At 43.9% G+C, this 17,556-nt stretch overlaps 1 protein-coding gene across 2 annotated transcripts in view; it reads right to left on the minus strand.

The window, feature by feature from the left end:
- Positions 1-3,846: 3,846 nt before the first annotated feature.
- The window catches only part of LOC138582189 (homeobox protein Hox-C6), a 253,135-nt gene continuing 239,425 nt past the window's right edge, over positions 3,847-17,556 (minus strand). For both annotated transcript variants that reach the window (XR_011304967.1, XR_011304966.1), the window contains one exon: positions 3,847-4,201. The gene's annotated coding sequence lies outside the window, so the exon portion shown is untranslated. The remainder of the gene's footprint in view (positions 4,202-17,556) is intronic.

Genomic DNA, 17,556 nt, shown 5'->3' on the forward strand with positions numbered 1-17,556 from the left:
GCATTCGTAGTGGACTGGTCATTCCCACTTCTGTATGCGTATCCTCCAGTCCCCGTCATTCATCAAGTGGTAAGGAGGTTACGGAGGTTCGGATCCCACATGATCCTCATTGCTCCGGATTGGGCCAGGAGAGCGTGGCACCCGGACCTTCTAGAAATGTCCATCTGCCCTCCATGCCGTCTTCCCTACCAAGAGGATCTGTCTCGCGCGAGGGGGGGAGGTGGTCAGGTTCTCCCTCCGGAGGTCAGGACACTCAACCTTCACGCTTGGTATCTGAAAGGTTGAGGTATGAGGATTGGGACCTCCCGGATGATGTGATGGAGGTGTTGCTTTCGGTCAGAAGGCCAGCAACTAAATCCCTGTACCGTTGCCTGTGGCGTTAGTTTTGTGACTGGTGCAGAGGACAAAATGTTGATCCTTTTCAGTGTTCCATTCCTGTTGTTTTGTCTTTCTTGCTTTCTTTGGCCCACAGGGGCCTTCAAGGGGGTACCTTTAAAGGTTACCTAGCAGCACTTTCTATCTTCAAGAGCTCGTCTGAAGAATGTTCTTACTTTTCAGGTGCCGGTTTGGGATTTGAATTTGGTTTTGAAGTTTGTCATGGGCCCTCCGCTTGAACCTTTGCACTCTTGTCCTTTGAGATTATTGTCCTTCAAGACAATGTTCTTGGTTGCGGTTACTTCGGCTCGCAGAGTGAGTGAATTGCAGGCACTTTCATCTAAGCCACCCTTTACTGTGTTTCACAAGGACAGGGTTGAGGGTACGTCCTTCCTTTCTACCTAAGGTAGTGTCTGAATTTCAATTGAGACAGAAAGTAGTTCTTCCTTCTTTCTATCCTCCTCCTCATCCTGGTAAGGAAGAGGAGCAGCCCCATAGGTTGGACCTTAGGAGAGCTCTGAGCGTTTATATTTCTAGGGTGTCCAGGGTCAGAGTGGACGATCAACTCTTTCTTGGGTATGCTGGTCACCGATTGGGCCAGGGTGTGACAAAGCAGACCTTATCTAGGTGGATTATACTCACCATTACTGAATGTTACCGTTTGGCGGGCAAGGACCCTCCGGAAGGGTTGTGAGCTCATTCCACTAGGGGAGTGGCTACTTCCACAGCCCTGCAGCAGGGATTTCCTATAAGGATTTCTGAAGCAGCCACATGGACTTCTATCCACACCTTTGTTCAACATTACTCCTTGGATACAATCCATGGTCAAGATATGGCCTTTGGTAAGGCGGTTCTTTACTCTGCCATCTGATTGGGTATTCTAAATTATTTTCCCTCCTCCATTTTCTGGTACTGCTTTGGGAGTCTGTCAAAGATGTGGAATATGTTGGAGGACACAATCCATTCGAAGAACAAGTTACTTAATAACTGATAACGTTCTTTCGATTGGATGTTCCTTCAATGTCTTCCACATACGACAGCTTTATTATTTTCCTGTGTACTTTTACACACACGTTTAGAGCAGAGGGCAGTGCAAAGGTCGGGTTTCTTGACACAAACCAGAACACTTTTTTTGGTTTTTATCTACATGGATGTAATTGCAAGCCATGGATAAAAGCCTCTGAAACAGAATTTATTTCTCTGAAGCCTCTCAAAAAAAGAAACTGCACACTGTGATTAAAGGAATGGTTTATTTCCATTCAGCTTCTGCTGTATTGATGCTCATGGAGCAAACAGAAGCACTGTGCATATTTATTTTCCTAGCATTTTAGGATTGTATAATTAATAAGATGCAAAACTAATTTTTTTACACTTGTCATTTAATTTACACTCTACTTATAAAAACAGTGTCGAAAATTATGAATATGCACTGCCTAGTTTACATCCATTCAACCTTGCAGTCAATGGGGTACATTACTATAAATGGTCAGTGGCAGCAGAGTCTTTGCTCAAGGGTGAGTGATTGTCATTACACCAATTGCAGGTGTTCTAGCCTCTCCCATCTTGAAGACTACAATTAAAACATCCAAAACCTGTCTTCCCTGAAAGGGCAAGCACTGTTCAAAAACAAACAAATGAAAGTTACATTTCGAATTGAAATAGAAGCTCAACAAAACCTGTCCCTGTGATAATCCAGATAGGTAAGTAACTTTATGTAGAGCTTCATACATGGTTTGTCTAACATCTAGGCACTGTGATTATTATACCTCAGTCGATACTTTGTTAACCGACCTCTGAAAGATGATAGCCAATAAGATAGCTTAGCCAGTTGAGCACTCGTTGCTGTGATCTGTGCATGATCTGTAAGTTGCAGGTTCGAATCCCGGCAAGGCCAACTCAGCCTTTCATCCTTTCGAGGTTGATAAAGGAGTACCGACTTCAGTTTGGTGATAACTGTGATAAATATGTTCTACGTAGAGCGCCTTAACCATGAGATTAGAAATAGAATTTAGCATGGAGTCCTTGCCTCCCTGCACTGTTGTATCATAACACTGGCATACTATTAGGTAGTAATAACTCCAGGAAAAGAGGACTTTCATTAAACATCAAAAGACAATTCTGCTATCGAACCTCAAAACACACAATACAATTCATGTTTGCTTTACTATGTAATTGGCTAGGTTTTTGTGTTTTAATCATTTAAATATATACAGGAGATATCAAATGGCCAGACCTTAGAGAAATAATGAAAGGTATATTCTGTCACAATGCAGAAAGCTGCCGCATAGTAATGATTTCCATACAGTGTTTGCACACGTCTGCTGGATGTCACATATATTTTACTCTCTTGCAAAGGAGAAAAGTAATTTTTACTCTCTTAAAATCACATTTACTCTCAAAGTTTAAAAATAGGGAGTAAAATACTCCCACCTCCAAATCTTCTCTGGAGCACTGCCGTTCCAGCAGACTAAGGTCTTGGTACCCCTGGTGGGGGCACAGAACACCACTCCACAGACCAGCCTAGGCACTCTTAATACTATTAGAGTTGTGATTTGGCACAGTGTAAAACGTTATTAAAATAACCTGTCCTTATCACGTACGCACTCCGCAATGCCAAGAGACCTACGTGTGAACAGGTACTCTCAAAATAATAAATCTAAATCAAGTCAAATTTTAAGAACTTTTGCTGATCCAATACTAAACTGACAGTTGTCCAGCATCAACACTATTGTGTATTGGCTTTTGAATCCCAGAACACAGAATTGTTTAGAACATGCATAGCATTGCTTCTATTGCTGATCTCTTCATATCTTTCCTGAAGTTTAATGCGGATCTGAAAGAAAGAGGGACAGGCCACTCTTGCCAACCCATCCTTGATTTTTCTGCTTGAGACCTCTTCAAAACAGCATTCGGCAAGTTTCAACGGCAAGCTAATTGAATATAGGGAAGTTCATTCGCAGTAACTTGTAAATCAAACAAAGCCTGTGAATTGCTCTGACAGCCATAAACACGTCATAGAAAAGGCAGCTAAAAATGAGTAATAATAGGAAAAAAAGCTGCCTTTTTTATAGTGGAAAAGGCAAAGAATAGGCCTCAACAGAGCACAATGCTTGCACTTTGTCAAAATTACAATCATAAAAGGTTTCTTCCGCAGAACACTATATATGAATTTGGGCAAACCTTTGGTGCAATGCAAAAATAGAATAATCACCCATAATCAAATCCTTTAGAGGTCACTAATGACAATTTGCAGAGCAAATCAGGGCCAGCAATTTTTACAAAAGTGAAATCTTACTTCAGATAGTTAAAACAGAACCCTTAAGGCTTGCATGTAAATTGTATGAAGAGGCTCCAATGGTAGACCGTTTACAACAATGCACTAGATTACAAATTCTTCTCATCTAACCCTTAAGCGAGAAAACATGCCACACACCTGATCACCTACAATAATACAAAGATAAAATACATCTTATAAATATAGAAAATTATTTATTGTCGCAAACCGTATAGTTATGTAACATGAAACCTGGAAAATGTCCATAAACAAAAATCATACAGTTTTGTAATAGAGTTCACTAAAAATAAATCAATAGTACACGCACACATTTACAAAACAACACTAACATATACACAACTTGATGCATCGCATGGGACATTTTAAGGAAATAAATGTAATGTTTCTGTAAAATTATTTTCACAACAGTTTCTTCTTGCTCGACGCATCCTTTTTCAGCTTACAGGCTATAATTCCCACACCCAGACTTCTCCAGGACCAGTGTGTTTGTATAGGGTTCATCCATTTCTGACATCTATGGTGTATAAAACCCTGTATCGTAACAGAAAAACATGTTTAAATAAGAATCTTCAGTATTTCATAGTATTTTAAGTCCACAACATGAATTTGCACTGAGTGTAGCCAATTTCTGTTGGCAATCCCAGATTCCAAATGCCTTAGGAAATGAGGGCTCCAAGTGATTACTAACGTGTGCCTTTCTTAAAGGCAAAAAAGGCGCTTTCAGGAATCTTACAATTTCTGACTGAGCCATGTGCATATTCCCCAGAATTAGAATGTAAATTGCATTACTGTGTTTCAAACAAAAAAAGGCAATAACACAGTCAATCACTATGCTTGAAGTAATTGTTGCTTCAATGAGAAAATCCAGACCTTTGAATTTATGGACTTCCTTTTGGAATTAAGGTAGTGCACAAATTGCAGAACACATAATCTAATTATTGGCAATTAAATGTATCTAGGCAAGGACAGTAAACATTTGCATTGGCAAATACGGATCTAGAATCAAATCTGGAAACCTGCAAAGTACTTTTATTAACACTGTTTGACAGAGAAGCTTTATGAGAGGGTAAAAGCGGCATCTGCCCTATGCCCCCATCTTAGGAATGGAGCGGTGGAGAGGTACATGTCTGACTGATGCAGAGGTCTTTGCCCTGAAAAAAAATCATGAATCATAAATGGCATGTCATGATATTTTGTAGTGGTGAGGCTATAAAACTGCTGCCTTGCTGTCGACAATTCCATTCCATTCAGATCAGTTAATCATGTAAGTCTTCCGGTCTTCATTGTAATGCTTACAGTGTGTGTTTACTATAGTACAACTCTTGTAGCATGTTTGTGTTTATGTGGACAAGATATTGATCACTTGCAAAGCCAAGGTTGAAATGCATACTGATACATTTGAGTGTTAGATCTTGATACAGAGATCTGTGTTCTTATGCCAGATCACAGTAGCAAATTCTGGCAAGGTCAACTGCTTTTCTTTGTAATGTTTGTGGTTGAGAAATGTGCATGTACATGCCCTATGGGGTTAGTAACAACTACTATCTTAATGTACCTTCACTAGATTCCACTAGCTATACAAATGGACATGCAACCGGTATGGTGCACTTCTAGAACTCTGTTACTCCTGACGAGGGTTGTACAAATTGGTCGGCATTCCCCAATGAAGAGCATAAAGTGTTAGTTGGGAGAGTTAAATAAGTATCCAAATTCAACTGTAGATGCAAAGTGTTGATGCTCAAATTCTGTTTTTATCACCAGACAATACCGTGATCCTGGACAAATCCTCTTATCTCAATATATGATACTGTGCTGTATTCTGTGGAAATATTTCCTTCTCACAGTCTTGTGAAATTGTTTAGGCCATTGCAGGCTCTTTCCTTTTATGTAGGCCATTTGAGTGGAAGGGGTCCTACACAAAAAAGAGCAGATCCAGTATCAGAGGCCTGTGGAAAGCTTATTTCAGGCCTGCTTATTTGCCACAGAAACATCTTGCTTTTTTGTATAATTTAAAATGTTCTTCTGAACATATTTTAACGGGCTATAGTGTTGCTTCATATACAATAATAGTGATCATTTAAATATATCGTCCCTTAAAGTAATTTGTTTCTTTACTCACTAACAGCATTACCACTTGAATACCATGACACTCTTATAATCCCATTCCTGATATTTTCACCTTGCTGGTAGCTTCTAATCTGTACCCTATATTTATGCTGTGGTATGTGTACCTTGCTCATTGCTTCTGATTTGTCTCTTGTATCCACCCGTGAGCACTTTTATATTCTGCAACACTGCTAATGTGCGTCTATGGTGGGGTATGTGTTTCTTTTTCATACAACTAACATAGGCAGGGTACACCCGTACTAGTAATGGTGGCTGGGGTGATATATCTATACAACAAAAAAAAGGGCTTGATCATTGGACATTCTTAGTTTACTTACTCGTAATTGTATTCAATAAAATGTGGGTATCAAAGCCTGGTATCCCGGTCAACACATCTGGCATGACACTCCAAGGGACAAAAAAAATATACAATCGTAGTGACAGTTATTGAAAAGTATAAATAGGAGACATATTCATTTACACAATTTATTTAAGACAATTTTATAATCATAAACTTAGATCAAACAATGACATCATGTCAAGGGACAGTGCCTTGGACCGATAGGTTAAAGGAAATAGAAGACCCAAGAGGTGTAAAAGCCTCAATCTCGGCAACGATCCCTTAGTGCTGAAACGATGCCAAAGTAAATAAGAATAGCAGACAGATGTAAGAAAAAAAAGGGGAATAGAGAAACAACTATCTCCAAGAATGGTAAGATACAGAAATACTTGTTTCCTTATTTCTCAACAATTTCATCTAGAGAAATGTATCCAAATGATCCAATCATTTGGATTTATCTTTTATTGGCATCATATGTAACCATAATTCATTATGTCAAATAAAAAAAGAACGAAATTTGAAATTGAACCAAATCATTCAATTTATTATCTGTTCCATTTATATCTCTTTTTCTTGGCATCACTTAAGATGTCTTAGATGCTTTGTTGTTGATTCTAGAATGTATTTTCTATATAGGGTCTGCTAACGTGTGAGTTGCATCACAGTGGTATGTTGGGAAATCCTGACAGCTAAGCAGAATCCCCGGGTTTTACACGTTTTGTCGCGACTGTTGAGTAATGTCCTTCAGTGTTTGACCAAAGTCCTTGGTTTACCTACTTACGCGTGCAAGGGTGGGGTAGCCTGTGCTCCCCTTTCTTTCTTGTGTCACTTTTGCTCCCTCAAGAGACAGGCCCCCCGGCAACACAAAATAGGGAATTTACCCACGGTATAGTAGTCGTTGTGTGTTAATCCACTGCTTTATGTCGCAGCTAATTCTGCCTGGAGGATGGACAACAAAAGTAGAAAGATCATGTGGCATACAGATCAAGTATCAAGATTTGATATGTACAATGTAGCAGAGCAATCAGAGTTAGACCACAAGCTTACCTTTGTGTGTGAAATACGAAGTTCACGTTGTGCTGGTTTGCGTCGGGCTGCAAAGACCCGAGTGCGGTGCTTTCCGCGTTGTTATGGAGACGTATACCTTGCTCTCATTGGGCAAGCGGGTATGAGCATGCCTACTTCACTATGTCGTTGTCAGGGTGACCCGCTTCGTGTAAGGAAACAGCGTTGTTTTCTTGGAGGCCTGTTTGTTATAAAGAACACAATGTTGCAGCCATGATTGCTCATCCCGTTAATAGGCATACTGGCATGTTGAATATGTAGATGTATTTGTGAAGAGATGGACTATGCTCCATCTAAATCTGTGCTGCGGTAAGAGTCAATTCCTAGCAGAAAATACAATGGATATATTGGTAAATGCACTTGGCTAGCATTCATATCCATATGAGCATGTTTTTCTTGTAATGCATAAGTCTGTTAGAGAGTAGAGCAATCACTATGTGTCCACTCAGTCTGGGTGTCCACCTGTACACGTGGGTGACCTCATGGGGAGGGAGGGGTTTTTGCCTGCCGGCAACTATGCAAAGTATGGAAGAGCCTGGGTAGAATACATGTGATTTGTATCCTCTAGATGCTTGGCGAGGTGTGTGAACTGAACTTAGTCCACGTGTTTTGTGAACTACATGTAAGTGCAATATTGATTGAAAATGTTGTATTCAAACAATCCTTTGTGGTTAGGGAACATACATCCTAGTGGTGGGAGTTAGTAAGGTCTAATGTCTGTGTATACCGTGGAGGCATGCATCTTAACCTGGCTATGTGGTATTATAGTTGATGTGTCCATGCCAGGTCAGTCGATGACCATGCAGGGACCAGGACACCAAACGTGCCATCTATGAGCTCCCTCTGTAGTACAGGAGCTGGGAAGGACATGAATCATCCTATTGTGAATGTGCAACATTGGCATGCATAGTGATAAGATTGCCGTGGAGAGGTGGGGATTGATGTTGAACATGAAAAGTATGAGTAAAAAGAAGAATTTAATATAGGGGTAGACTGTAAGCGTATTTTTGAATTAAACCGTCTGGCATATCATATGCAACGTGGAGAGCGAATTATCTCTGTCCATGTGTGTTAACACAAGAAAGAAGGGGGAGCACAGGCTACCCCGCCCTTGCACGCGTAAGTAGGTAAACCAAGGACTTTGGTCAAACACTGAAGGACATTACTCAACAGTACCTAATGGACTGATGCAAGATACAGTTCTCCCTGCCCAGCTAGAAACTTACACTTAGAGTGAATTGCCATTCACACTCTTACTAACATCACTTTAATACATGTACTATTTGTTACTGCATTAGCACCTCGGTTTTGCTATTTATTATGGTGTTTTTTTGTGTACCACAGTCTCTCTAGTCTATGAAGGCTATATTCCCATACGTTTTTTCTGTGACACTAATGTTTTTTGAATAACATGTTTTTAACGTGTTCTGCCCATGCTTACTGTTGAGTAATGTCCTTCAGTGTTTGACCAAAGTCCTTGGTTTACCTACTTACGCGTGCAAGGGTGGGGTATCCTGTGCTCCCCTTTCTTTCTTGTGTTACTTTTGCTCCCTCAAGAGACAGGCCCCCCGGCAACACAAAATAGGGAATTTACCCACGGTATAGTAGTCGTTGTGTGTTAATCCACTGCTTTATGTCGCAGCTAATTCTGCCTGGAGGATGGACAACAAAAGTAGAAAGATCATGTGGCATACAGATCAAGTATCAAGATTTGATATGTACAATGTAGCAGAGCAATCAGAGTTAGACCACAAGCTTACCTTTGTGTGTGAAATACGAAGTTCACGTTGTGCTGGTTTGCGTCGGGCTGCAAAGACCCGAGTGCGGTGCTTTCCGCGTTGTTATGGACACGTATACCTTGCTCTCATTGGGCAAGCGGGTATGAGCATGCCTACTTCACTATGTCGTTGTCAGGGTGACCCGCTTCGTGTAAGGAAACAGCGTCGTTTTCTAGGAGGCCTGTTTGTTATAAAGAACACAATGTTGCAGCCATGATTGCTCATCCCGCTAATAGGCATACTGGTATGTTGAATATGTAGATGTATTTGTGAAGAGATGGACTATGCTCCATCTAAATCTGTGCTGCGGTAAGAGTCAATTCCTAGCAGAAAATACAATGGATATCTTGGTAAATGCACTTGGCTAGCATTCATATCCATATGAGCATGTTTTTCTTGTAATGCATAGGTCTGTTAGAGAGTAGAGCAATCACACTGGGTGGCCTCATGGGGAGGGAGGGGTTTTTGCCTGCCGGCAACTATGCAAAGTATGGAAGAGCCTGGGTAGAATACATGTGATTTGTATCCTCTAGATGCTTGGCGAGGTGTGTGAACTGAACTTAGTCCACATGTTTTGTGAACTACATGTAAGTGCAATATTGATTGAAATTGCCCCATAACACTATGTGTCAATAGCTGCAATGATGGTATACACCTGGCATGTGTCTATAATTGTTTTAGTCATACTCTGAGGGGGCAGAGGTTTGTTAGGTCCATGGTCTAGTGGTGAGTTTGAGAAGGAAAAATCTGTGTCTATGTAAGTGGAGGGAATTCCTCGTTGCGTCCATAGTTATAGGAATCCAATATATGGATCCATCTGATTTCTTTCTCCAAAAGAGTTCTCTGTATATTTGGTAGCCCTTTCACTACATCAGGGATCCACCATAATAAATAATTCTGAGAATGCTGAAATTCAATGTAGTGATTGACCAAATGTGCTGAGATCCTGATATGAATTGACCTCATAGTTTGTCCCAAACAGTGTAGACCACATGGACATTCAATGCAGTAGACCACTTGGCTGGTTTTACAGTTGGTCAAACTGCGGAGTGTCCAGACTCTCTCGCCTATTGTATATGTTTGGATTTTGTTTACAGCCAATGCAATTTACACATGGGAAGTGTCCAGTAACAACCTGTACATTCCATAGACCAGTTCTAGGTGCTTCTTTGATGAACTGAGAGTGCAGATTCTTGGCCTGTTTAAGGGCAAAGCGTGATAATGCTTCCTCTAGTAAATTGAGCTGTGCCAGTGGCCAATATTTGCATATACATTTTTTAACCTGATATGTGTGTGTGCCATGCGTAATGAGGCATGTCATTTGTCTACTGATCTCCTTTTCTGTCTGATTTTTGGGAGTAAAGAGGGCTTCTCTGGCTGTGAATCTCACCCGTTTCTTGGACCTAGAGAGCAATTGTCTGGGGTAGCCATGTGCTAAGTCTCTCATCCAGTTGTTCCACATGTTTATAAAATTCAATCAAGGATGTACAGTTCTTCCTGATTCTCAAGTATTCACCATATGGTACATTTTCTTCCATGTGAATGGGATGGTTGCTTTGGAAGTGCAGAAGAGTATTTCCGTCAGTAGGTTTTTGTTAGAGACTACATTCCAGTTTACCATTAGATCCAGAAAGTGGATTTCAGAGGGACTATATTACATGGTGAATTGGATGTTGTGATCATAGTCATTAAGCCAGGTGAGGAATGATTTTAATTTTTCCTCCGAGTCGTTCCATATGAATACCACGTCAACTATATATCTTTTCCAGCACTTGAGCTGTTTCCTGAAAGGGTTCCAATAGGACGTGGTCGGACTCATTTCTGGCCACGAATAGAATCGCCAGACTTGGGGCAAAAGCAGCCCCCATTGCAGCAAGTAGAGCTGTTGGTTGAACATGAAAGGATTATTGCATAGGGCTAGAGTCATACGGTCTACAATGAAATTCTAAGGGACCCTTGTTAGTAGATTGTGTGTATTTAAGTGTTCCCGTATACATTCAATGGCTTGATCTTGTGGGTTGCTTGTATACAGTGATTTTATGTCCATCGTGACAAGTAGTTGAGTAATTTTCGTGTTAAAAAATGTGGATGCTGTGCATTGTGTCTCCTAAGCATGTTTCTGTAAGGACACTCATAGGTTTCAAGGAGGTGTCAACAAATTTCCATATAGGTTCCAGAATGGAGCTACATCGTGGCACTACTGCTCTGTTTCTGGCATTTATTCTACAGCTGGTATTATTATTATCATTTTTAGGGTATTTATTGAACGCGGACCAAGCTTCGGAAAGGAACGGAGTGCTTTACAATCATAGGGGGAGGAACACAGTGAGGGAAGCAGAGAAAACATGAGCTGGGAGCTAACAGGGAAGGGTGGGCAGTTGGTAGCATGGGGGAATACAGTGGGGATCAGATCACAGAGTCTCGGGTAGGGTGGGGAGTGCAGGGTGGGTGGACCTAGGTGTTACGGAGTACCCTCTTCATGGCGGTTTATGTTAAACAGTGACATGTACCTATGCTAGAACACAAGTACCCTGGTCATGAGCAGCTAATGTTGCCCTTGAAATGCCACTTTTTTATTATTCTGATTCCAATAAGGATGAATGGTGGCAACAGGACTTTAAGTAACCTTGCTTACTGTGTGACCAGATATTCTGGATTCCTTAATTTATGGCCCTGCTCAGCAAGGCTTGTTTTGTAAAAAGTGTTAATTCTTGCATTGGTCCGTCAGCATCAGCACTCACATCTGCTGTTGGGTCCTGTGCAAGCAATTTTTACTTTTTATTTCTCAACACTATTGAAACAAAGATGCGAAGAGCATACACAGCCATCTAAAGTTACAATCGGTACGCTTCGCAAGAGATATTAGTCATGTAGCCCTCCCTTCCACATACAAATAACCATCCCAAACAACACCTAATACAGAGTCAGCACACATCTTCCCTCATATCTCATATCAGGGAATAACCCACCCGCAGGGGCAGCCTAAGGATCAGGGACGGGAACTTGTGATGATACTCAATGAATGGCAGTACAACCAATGGATCAAATGGGAGGTCCGCTCCAGGAATTTCGTTTATGTATAATAACATGGACCCCCAGAATATTTGAATCATGGGACAGGACCACCACATATGGAAGTAGCTATCCTGCAAACCACATACCTTCCAAACGGGTGTTCCTTTTATGTTATTTGATTGGGGGCAAATACCACCTATAACACAATTTGTACATACATTCTCTGTTCTTAATACATTTGGATGACCCGTGGTTTCTGGCGCAGATGTTCTCCCAGACCTCATTGTCTATAGCATGTCTCACATCAGTTTCCCAGCCCAGTATATATAACGGCCTAGCCTGCAACAAGTTGGTCCCCAGGAACTTATACATATGTGAGAGGAATCACTTGCTGTCAGCAGGTGTAAATGCAGGTGGATGCCATGGGAATTCATTCCCTGTACACCTGCATGAAAATCTCTCCTATGCATAAAACATTTTGCAGGGAAGGCAGGAATTAGGTAGATGACTTTCATCTCCAATCTCTCATCCCGCCTGCAGAACACCTTAAATATCCCTGGCTATAAGGTCAAGGCGCAAATTAATTACATTCCAGTTTACCACCTAACTTTCACACTCCCATGAGATCCAAAATGACCACCAATGTGTAGTGCCAGCACAATGAAGAATTGGAATGGGTGGTTCTAGACCTTATGAAGGTAGGAAGAAAGAGCATCTATAGACGTGTAACAAGACTGCTGTGAACAAAGATTAATTTATTGTCGACATATAGGACAAGTTACAAACAATGCCCCATAATTTCCCCCAAAAGAAGTTTTTCATTTTTGTGAAACTACAGGGCTCCTATTATCACAGCCGAATGATGATGCAGTAAAAGAGATGGGCGGGGCGGGGAGAGCGACCCCTGCAGGACCAGGCAGCATTCAATGTGCCCCAGAGGGGCGGCCCAAAGTAGAGTTTGTTGGGTGTTGTGACCTTGCTGGGCAGCCTCCCAATAGTCCCAGGTTATGGAGACTCCTGGTCCATGTGGAGCACCCACCCCTCCCGCACCCCCAAGGGCGTCGTGTCAGCAGGGGGCAGTTGAAGTGTCCGGCCTCCACCCCCAGAGAGTCCCCCCATGAGCCAAGCACTGTGGACATTGGGGAGTACAGCGAGTTGGGGGCTGAGAACAGTGCTGGAGCGGGACGTTATAAACGAGGCTCCTCAGTTTTGGATCACCGCCCTTGTAGTACCTGGTGAGCACCACTGCGTTAGGAGAGAGGAGGGGGTAGGGTCCAGGAGACTGTACAGGGAAGGTGACCCCTGGCTCCCAGTCACACCAGACCCTGAGAGAGAGCAGCAGCACCCACAAGTTACTCCCCCCCGACCACCCGACTCACTGCATTGGAAAAATGTTGGCCCGGTGGCTCCTGCATGGGGGCCAGAGGATGAAGGAGGAAGAGGGAAGGCACAGTCCAGATCCGCACACCACTCCCTTGAGCCCGCCGATGCCAGATCCACAGGCCCGAGCCAGGAGGAGGCGTCTCACCAGGCACTCGCGGGTGGACAGTGCCAAAGCTCCCCCAGCAGTGCGAGCAAGTCCAGGAAGTTACGGAGGGGCAGACGGCAGCGCCCGCGGTGCTAGCCCCAGCCGAGGCCACCCCCAAGCAGCAGATGATCCAGGGGGAGTCCCGCGCTGGGTCTCTGGAGACAAGGGGGGGCGGGCGTCAGGGCGGGGGACCACCACGCTACCCCTGCAGATGGTGGAGGACCAGGGCCACGTGGCGAGGAGGGAAACCACCAGAATTGGTTGGGTTCAAGCCAAAGCCCAAGTACTATTTCAGCCGTTGGTGGGGGAGGGGTGGCCCGCCAAGTCCAAGCCATGTCGCACCAGGCCCCGAAGGAAGCGGCCCAATGACCCGTGATCCACACAATCGTGGAGAATTTAATCTGAATTTTCTTGTGCCGAAGTAGTTCAGACACAGCGCGGTGCAATTTCTTTCTGGAATTCACGACTGGAACGCAGGATTTCAAGCCATATGATTGAGCTTCTGCCGGAGCACTCTCAGGCTGCGGCCGTCACCCGACCCGCGCAGCAGCACCCCCTTGTCTAGTGTGTTTGATTAGTTGGGGGGAGTGCTGCGTCTGTGATTTTATGCCAGTATATAGTAACTGTTTGAGCGGCTTCCCCCCAATCTATCCCCTCTCTATTGCCACGTGTGTGAGCCCTCATCCCCATGCAACCAGTCATTTATCGTGCCCATTTGTGCCTCCCAGTAATACCGTCTGAGGCAAGGAATCCCCAGACCACCCTCTCACAACGAGCATTGGAGTGTCCTAAGCGCGATCCATGGCTGTTTCCCTCCCCAGAGCAGTCCCCTCAGGGAGTTCTCAATCACGCCAAAGATAGCACTAGGAATTGCTAGGGGGGCGTTCTGCAGCACATATAGAAATCTAGGAAGGGCTAACATTTTGAACAGTGCCGCCCTACACATCAGTGATAGCGGCAGCATCTGCCAGTGAGCCACATCGGACGAGAACCTGTCGATTAACGGGGTGAGGTTGAGTCCGAGGTAATCCTCAAGAGAGGGACCCAGCTGCACGCCCAAGTACTTGAATCCGGAGATTGAGACTGGGAACGGGTAATCTGGGGGCATGGCCCCTGCACCTCCAACTAGCGGGAAGAGTACTGATTTCTGGTGATTTACTTAGAGCCCACAATAGGTCTGATACTCCCTCAGTGTCTTGACCACTGTTTGACAGTTGGTCGTCTGGATCTCCCATGTATATCAGGCGGCCGTCAGTGTATAACAAGGCCTGGTCTTACCTGCCCCAGGGCTACCGGAAGCCTACCCACTCTGGATGTTTCTGGAGCTTGATCGCCAGTGGTTCAGTGGCCAAATGAACAACAGGGGGAACCCCTCCGACTCCATCATTAACCCAAACCGAAGCCTTAGAGGCTATGTATAGGAGGCAAACCCACCCATTTAAGCCTTCCCCGAACCCCATAAGCCTTGTGATTTCCCTGAACGCTTCCCATCTCACTGAGTCAAAAGCCTTCTCCAAAGCAATCGCCAGGAGCCAGCCATTGTTTTCAGCTGTAGTCTTTGTCTAATTGCCATATGCACCCTGCGGATGTTCATGTGCGCTGATTTAGTGGGCATGAACCCGCACTGGTCCGGGTGTACTAATGAGACTATGACCCACAAGAGGCGGTTGGCCAGAACCCGTGCTAGCACTTTGGCCTCACCATTGATTAATGATATCGGTCGATACGATACGATAGTGTAAATCAAATTGTATGCATTTAGATTTGACACAAAACTTTTTTAGTTGTTTTCCGTGTACATTTAGATCAAGATACATTCATATTATTCCACAAATGCATTGAAACAAGAGTAACAGATATTGTTTAGCAAAAGTTCACAAATACACAAAATATGGATACACCATCATTAGTATTTTGTCATACTAATGATGGTGGGTGTATCCATATTTTGTGTATTTGATTTACACTTATTAACACTGGCAAAATAATAAAAAAGGTACAGTGTTTTTCTGAAGGGCTCTTTTGTCCGTCTTTTAGAATACGTATGACAGTCAGCTTAATGAAATAGCTATTGCCATATTTAGCATGCCAAATAAGTTAGCCTTTATCAAAATATATAGGTAAAGAGACTTAATAGAAGTGGCAGGACGCCATCCCCCCTGTTCTAAGTATTATTAGCTCCTAAGTCCTCCCACTTATTTATGAGCTTACCCTCCAGTTATATAGACTCATGTATTTTCAGGCAGAACCTTCCCCGCAGACCACATCAGGGCAAAGCTGAGAAGCATACCAGCGAGTAACCCGGCTGGGTGGCGTCCCTGTGGATACCAGGTGAGTGTAACAGATACCCTTCATTCATGGCATTGTGGCATTGCCAACACTCTCCGTTTAATACAAAGACAGTTTTGGTGGCCAAAAATGAAACATGACGTCCAGCAGTACATCCAAGCCTGTGCAGTTTGCAATCAAACCAAGCATGATAACAAGAGGCCGGCGGGTCTCCTACTCCAACCAACGCTACCAACAAGGCCCAGGGAATTTATTGCTACAGACTTTATTGTGGAACTACCACCTTCCAGGGGATACACAACTACCATAGTTACCATTGATTTATTCACTCACATGGCTCATTTTACACCCTTGTATACATTACCATCTTCCTCAGAACTCGCTGGAATCTTCCTGGAACACATATTCCGACTTCATGGACTCCCTTCCAAGATTATATCAGACAGAGGTCCTCAATACATATCTCAATTCTGGAAACACTTATGCCCTATACTAGTAATCCAACATGCCCTCTCCTCAGGTTATCATCCACAGACCAACGGAGCTACAGAACGTGTGAACCATACCCTGGAGCAGTATCTTCGTTGTTTCACCACCAAGGTCCAGGACGATTGGTCTCTTTTAATACCTGTGGCTGAATTTGCCTACAACAATTCGGATCACTCGGCTGTCAAGACCAGCCCCTTCTTCTGAAGTCAAGGATTCCACCCTTCGGTTCTACCATCCCTTCTCCCACATCCTACACCAGTTCCTACAGTCGACTACTGGATTGAAACCCTCATCAACGTACACAAGGAAGCCAAAGAACACCTTGAAAGGGCCCGAGCTAACATCAAGCACTATGCAGACTCCAAAAGAAAACCAGGACCTTCCTATGCAATGGGTGATAAAGTCTGGCTATCCTCGAAACTACTGCCTCGACACTTACGACCTAATAAGTTGGCTCCTCGGTACTATGGCCCTTTTTCCATAAAGGAAATCATTAACCCAGTGGCCTTCCGACTCAAATTACCAGACTCCTGGAAGAGGATCCACCCAGTGTTTCACACATCTCTAATGAAACCATATGTCCAGACCTCCCGGTCTGCTCCAAGACCTACCCCTAGGGTTGTCGACGACCAGCTAGAATACGAAGTGTCCCGAATATGTGACTCCAGGTACAGACGTGGTCAGCTACAGTATCTGGTGGAGTGGAAAGGCTATCCACCCAGTGAACGCACCTGGGAACCGGTCTCAAACCTAAACGCCCCCAGGCTACTTCAAAGGTACCATCTTATACACCCGGGCAAACCCAGAGGAACAGGCCTTCGGAGGAGGCATGCTGTCATGAACCATCGGACGCGTCCTTTCTGGACTTCCTGGTCCCTGACCCATAGGGGCTTGCACTCAGCAGTGCTCCCAACATGGCCGCCGAATGCGGAATACTGTTTACCAGTTTCCGTGCCGTTCGCATTACGTTCTATAAAGCGGACACGCCCCCGCGGCCCTGCGCGTTTCAACGCTACCGCTTGCCGTGGCAGGACGTGTGCTGCCGTAGTTCGCTTGTGTTTTTCCTTTGATTCCTGGTTCCCGGTTCCCCTAAATTCCTCCTCCTTCACCCCCCTCCTTTTTGTCCTCCTTGCATCCCAGATCTCCGTGCACTCGTCTTCCGTGTGCACTCTTCGCTGTTTCCTGGATTTCCTCGGACTTCACGGACTTCTGAACGTTCCCAGGACTCGGAATGCTGAACGCACGCTGGAAGCCGAGGACCTGCACACTGGGTTAT

This window comes from Ambystoma mexicanum, chromosome 3q (genome assembly GCF_040938575.1).
Source record: "Ambystoma mexicanum isolate Mex_15411 chromosome 3q, UKY_AmexF1_1, whole genome shotgun sequence".
NCBI lineage: Eukaryota > Metazoa > Chordata > Amphibia > Caudata > Ambystomatidae > Ambystoma > Ambystoma mexicanum.